The sequence below is a fragment of the Orycteropus afer genome, unplaced genomic scaffold, assembly GCF_000298275.1.
Source record: "Orycteropus afer afer isolate SDZICR_OR568_19922 unplaced genomic scaffold, OryAfe1.0 scaffold00106, whole genome shotgun sequence".
Lineage (NCBI taxonomy): Eukaryota > Metazoa > Chordata > Mammalia > Tubulidentata > Orycteropodidae > Orycteropus > Orycteropus afer.
This window is the reverse complement of record NW_006921693.1, coordinates 5,504,787-5,511,261: the sequence shown is the minus strand read 5'-3', so window position 1 is coordinate 5,511,261 and position 6,475 is coordinate 5,504,787.

Genomic DNA, 6,475 nt, shown 5'->3' with positions numbered 1-6,475 from the left:
ACAGACAAGAGAAAGGGAACACCAAGCATCACTCCAGGCAAGGATTTCAGGACCACAATGAATGAGTCATTACTTCAGTCAACCCTGAAAGCCTCACACAGAAAGGACAGGTACAGAAATCAGAAGACTAAATAAATGCCCACGGTGAGCGGGGTGTGAGATTAAACAACAAAGACTGCTATTTACTGGATGCTCAGTCCTCAACCGGACAAGATGGATTCTATTATTAGCCTCATTTAACAGGGACAGAAACTGAGGCTGCAAGAAGCCAAGTAATTTGTTCAAGATCACAAAACTACTAAGTGACAGAGCTGGGACTTAAACCCTGGCCCATTTCACTCAAGCCTGGCTTTTCACCCTAGCACCACTTGCCTTTGTAAGCCCTTGCTCTCCTTGGCTATGATACAGGTAATGACCAAGTTTATGTTATGATGTGGCACTGGCTTTTATATTTTGCTGTGTTCATAGTTGTATTTTGAGTAGATCACCACCATCAGTCCAGGGAAGAGAGTTAGCTCAGATCCCAGGAGTCTGGGTGCCTGTCTAGACCCTACTCCCAAGCACTTCTCTCTCCTGGGCCTCAGTTTCCTTATCTGTGAAACCAGGAGTTGTTAGAGCTCTCCAAGCTCTGTCCATCTGTGGTTACATCTTGCTCTCAGGTTGTTGCTATGATTGTTGTTAGTTGTCCTCTCCAACTCATGGGGACCTCGTGCACAACAGAACAAAGCGTTGCCTGGTCCTGCACTGTCCTCGCGACACTAGTATGTTAGGTTTCTTCTTCCTGTTAGGGGTTTCCATAGCATGCAGCACCACTCTTCTCCTAGTTCTCAGTGCTTTTGTCACCTCTTGCTCAAGCCTATCTTCTCAGTCCTCTGCCTGCCGAGATGACCGTAGTGGTCACCACTACAATTAAAACTCACTGAACAGCAGTCTCTGTTCTGAGTGCATTATGGGTATTACCGCATGTAAGCCTCACCTCAACCCCATGAGGTAGATGCTATCAGTACCCCCTTTTTCAGATGGGGAAACAGAGGCATGGTAGGGGTGATGAACCTGTCCAAGAGCACACAGCTGGTACAACGGAACCAGTATTCTAAAGAGGCATTTGCCTCCAGTATCTGGAACCTTCACTAACTGCCTCTAAGGTCAATTGTACATGGGCAGAGGTTACAGTTGCCTTGTTCACCACTGAATTCCCAGCACCTAGCTCAGTGGCGGCACACACTAGGTGCCTAGCAGGGATTTACTGAATGGATAAATGAATGAATGAATGGCTTCTATCTGATCTTCCCATGGCCTAACACCAAATCCAATACACACTGGAAGTTAATACTATTCAATTTCCCTGATTGAGTTCACTCTGTTTCTCTCTGGGCTGTGGCTATGGTTAACAACCAAAGAGAAAAGATAGCTATTTTTTTTTACCCTGTGGCTATCAGTCTTTTGTCTGGATCTACCTAATGTTGGGTTCATAATGTTCTTTGTTAAGTTTGCATGCTCTGTTGGATGAAAACAGGCAGGTGCTAGAAAAAAGAGGGGTCATTCGGTGCTTTCCCACCCAGATCTACAACCATCATTGGCTCCTCCTTCCCTTTGGTTGGGTTGTTTTTATTGATTTCCCCCAATAAATGGCCCTGCCATGAACACATCCAAAGAGCCATTACCTGTGGGCCCCTTCAGTCACCCTCACTCAAGAGTTCACTCCCTTTTTCTCCTTGACACCATTCACAGGAAGTGGTGCTAAGTTTATAGCCTCATGAACCGCCGATCTATGGAGCCCAGTTCACACACGCTGGCTGTCGTGGGATACTGTTCACTGCTGACAGCTTTTTTTGGGTTGTTCATTTCCCCTGCATGGCACTAATAGCTTTTTCAGGTCTCTCCTGAGATGTGGACTATTTTGCATCCGTAAGCCACTCCAGGTTTGATGTGTCCTGTGATCACTTATTCAGTTGGAGCTGGCCGTGCTAGGAAGTCATTCATTGGAAAGGGAAAACATGTGGCCGGGGGGTGTGAGGAGTGTGACACGCTGGGGTGAATGTCCTCGTGGTACTGGATGGTTGTACTGAGCTCCAGTGTGGCTGGTTATGTGAAATAATGTCAGAAAAATGGATTTTTGTGGATTCTAAGGTTTGTTCGCTAGCATTTGAAAGTAGGGTGGGGCTAAAGAATAGACCCTGGGTGGCACAGATGGTTAAGTGGTCCGTTACTAGTAGAAAGGTTGGCAGTTCGAACCCACCCAGAGGTACCTTGGAGGGTAGACCTGGAAATCTGCTTCCAAAAGGCCACGACCTTGAAAACCCTCTGGAGCACAGCTCTACTCTGTACACACGAGGTCACCGAGAGTCGGGAATCAGCTTGATTTCAACAAAACCACCACCACAATTCGGTGGGGACCGACTAAGACAAGAGGGAAGGAAGGGGTAGTCTGAAGGCTGGAAGATTTTACTGTCCCAAAACAGCATCGGGGAATCCACCCAAATCCCAAATTATCATCCTGTCATCCCTCAATCCTGACTGTCAGGATAATAGGCAGAGGGACGTTTCTAAAACTATAATGTGTACTTACTCTGTGCCAGGCCCTTTGCATTATTTAATTCTCACAACATTGCTGTGCCATGGTTATTATTGACTTATTTCAGAGTCTGGGAAATTCACACTCAGGGAAATGCCATGACTTGGTCACTATTCAAATTCAGGGTTGTCTGGCGCCAAAGCCAAGCTTTTCCCTCTATATCAACTGCATGCTGACAATAGAAGGCAAACAAATCAGAGACCATGACAATGGGAACTGTAACCTTTTCTCAGTGCATTACACATCGCTTTCTTTGTTATTTGGGGGATTCTTCTTTTTTACTTTGGTATCTGGTAAGTAAAACCCCTCTCAGATGACAATGAACAGGGCACTTTCATGTAGAGACAGAATTCTTCTGGACAGATAGTTCTGGTGGGGAGGGATGCCTTAGAAGATAGAGCAGTCAATGGCAGCACTATAAAAGGAAAAATCCCCTGTGGGAAGGAGAAAAGGGGGCAAGAGGAACGAGCCAGAGACTGAGTCATCCAGGTGCTCAACCATGTTTGTCTATTTCGACAACTCCCACCCACCCAGCATATCCGTTTCCTGCATGGTGCTCCCTTATGTTTTGGGCATTCCTTTCACTAGTCAAATATATGTTGGGTGTTTCCCATGTGCTGGTAGATAGCTAAGACTACAAGACAGAAGTATATTTCTCCCTCTTGTGAAAATTAAATGCTGGCCATGCAGGACCAGTGTGGAAGATCCTTAGTGTCATCAGAGACTTAGGCGCTTATCTTACTGCTCTTCCCTCCTCATCTTTCCTCAAAAAAAGGTAATGGTCTAAGATAGCCACTGAAGCCACGGTCCAAGATGGATGCTGGAGTCCTTCATAGGCTGGAAGGAGAAGCAGAAGGGCAGAAACAGTCCTTCTGGAATGAATCAGCTCCCTTTCAAGGGCTTCCCAGAAGGCTCAAACAATACTTTCACATGCCTCTTATTGCTAGAACTTAGGCACATGACCACATTTAACGACGAGGGTAGCTGGGAAACATAGTTGTATTTTGGGAGTTGCTGGCACTAATCCAACCCCCAGCTGGGCTCAGCTGCTAGCCAAAAAGTTGGAAGTTTGAGTTGACCAGGAGGAACCTGGGAAGAAAGGCCTGATGACCCCCAAAAATCAGCCATTGGAAACCCAATGGGACAGATTTCCACTCTGACATACATGGGGTCAATATGGGTCATAATTAACCAGTCAGCTGGATGTTTGGGGCTCTTGAAAGCAGAAGGTCCACAGCTGATACTTGGTCCTAATTATATTAAAACACCTTACGGTATCTTCACATATTTTCAAAAATAGACTTTGAATCTGTTAGGATGCTTTTGGCGACCAATGACAGAAAACCGAACTCCCCATGGCCAAAGCAATAAAGGAAAGTCTTTGGCTCCTTCTTGAGAACATCTGGAAGTAGTGTGGGCTCAGCTGCATTTTTCTGTAGTTCTTTTGGTCTACCTGTCCTCATTGTATTGGCTCTGCCTTTAGGCTGGCTTCCCTGCTAGCAAAAAAAAAAAAAAAAAAAAACAGAAGTGGACCAAACCCCAACTAGCAGAAGAATTTGCATGAAAGGAATAAAAAAAAAGTCCTGAAAAAAAAAAAAAAAAAAAAATAGCAGTGATTCCAGCCCTTATGTGTACGTGCCATACAAGAAAGAGAAAGAAGAATCTTCACATCTCAGAACCATCCAGCAAAAGTCCTGGGCTTCACGTTGGTTAGACCAAATTAGATCATGTGCTTACCCTTAAACCAAATTAAGGGCAAGGGGATTTCCCCACTTTGTTCCAAGTAGCCAGGGCCTTCAGCTGGGCTGGGGGTTGGATTAGTGACAGCTGGAGCTCAGTGCTCCGAGTTACATGGTGGGGAGGAGGCATGAGTGCTAGGAGGCATGCCTACTGCTCACTTCAAAATGAGAAAATAGTGTTAAATGTCAACTAAAATGTCACCTTCTTAGTGAGACCTTCTGGATTCTTCCATTGGTTACCAGCATTCCTTCTTCCTGCCTCCTTCAGGAGCTGCTGGTTTATATATGAACAATTATAACACTGCTCTTAGAGTTGCTTGCCTATTTTCCTAATAAGACAGTTTGGACAGAGATCACATCTAATTTATTTTCCTCAGTATAGCCTAGTGCTCAGTGGGGCTCACTCTATGTATTTTTTAAGTCTAATTTAATTTGCTCCTTCACAAAGCAGAGAAAAAGGAGTTTTGAGCTCAACTCACCAAAAAAGTCTAAATAGAGACTGAATTGTTCTATGACTGAAGGTCTGTTCTTTCCTCCAAACATCCTGGCCGTGTGACCTTGAATAAGTTATATGTAATCTCACTAGGCCTTAGTTTCCTCATTGGTAGAATGGGGATAACATTTGTACCCACCTTATGGAGTTGTTCAGAAACATAAATGAAATGTTGTTGTTGTTATGTGCCGTCGAGTTGGACCCGACTCATAATGACCCCTCCTTGGGTTTCTGAGGAGGTATGACTACAGAAGTAGATTGCCCAACCTTCCTTCCAAGGAGTAGCTGGTGGGTTTGAACCACCAGCCTTCTGCTTAGCAGTCAAGTGCCTTAGGCACTACGGTACCAGAGCTCCTAAATGAAATAGTGTAATAAATAAATAATATAAATAATAAAAAATGCTTAGCCCAGGCCTCATTCATGGAAGTGCTCAGTAGTGTTAGCTGTTAATGTGCTGGTTGTTTTTATCACTACGTGTGTGAGTTTGGGCAAAGCATGAACTCTGCCAAAGCTGCTTTTTCATTTGTGAAATGAGGACAAGAGTTCCTGCTTGACAAAGTTGTTGTGAAGAACAAACGAGAAAGGCCTTGGCCGTCAGTAGGCATTGACTAAACATTAGTTGTAATTCACTTCCACCCACCTCCACCCCAACATGGAATAAAAGAGAGGGTGCCCTTCGTCCCTCTACTTCCTCCTCCTCCACCAGTGGAAATGGAGTTTGGGATCATAAAGGTTTGCTTTAAAATAATTCAAAATCTAGGCCAGAGAAACCTGCCTGGGCCTAGAGTGTCATTACGGATGGGATCTGATTCCACGCCATCCAGCCATCATGGTTCCTGTTTCAACCACCGGTTGACCACATTGGGCTTTCAGATAGACTAGGAATAGGAAGGCTGAACTTTGGTTGGAATAGAAGATGGAGACATGGATGTGGGCAGCTGCAAGATATTCCAACGCACACTGTGAAACACAATGCTAACAAGACCAGGAAACACTGCCTCATTTTGTAAGTTACTGACTTTTTTCCCCTTTGGATGTTTCCAGTGACATTAATAGGCTTGTTTTTCTAGGTCATAGGCCACTGTGTAAGATGTCACTTGGCGTGTTTGGAAGGTTCCAGCCTGAAAAAGCTCTGCAGCCTGGAGTACCCCCTTGGTTTCCAGATGGCAGTTTACACATTAGTTGGTGTATTTGGTGGACAAGGGACTACACTCTATCCAATCAGTTCATCTCCTTGAGGGAAGAAAATCATTTTATCCATATCTATGCCCCAAGCCCATAGCCAGGGGCAGATTACCCGATAAACCGGGTAAGCACAGGCTTACTTGTGCTTACTGACTAACAATTCTTCACTACAGATTAATAAGGAAGCACAAACAAATCTATGTTTACCGTACTTACTGGGTACTCTGTCCCTGTCAGGGATTATAAATTTGAAAAGAGGATTTGGTTCTATAGGAGGGTGCTGTAGGGTTGGAAGAGACACAGACGCCAGCCATACCATGAAGCAAAATCTTTGATGTGGTGAAAAAGTGTGAAATTGTTCACTACAGATTAGTAAGCACCAGTAAGCTCATGTTTATCTTGATTACTGGATAGTCTGATACTGTCCCTAGCAGAGAGCCTGCCATATAGTGCAGGTTCAGTAGATGTCTGAGCAGTGAGGGA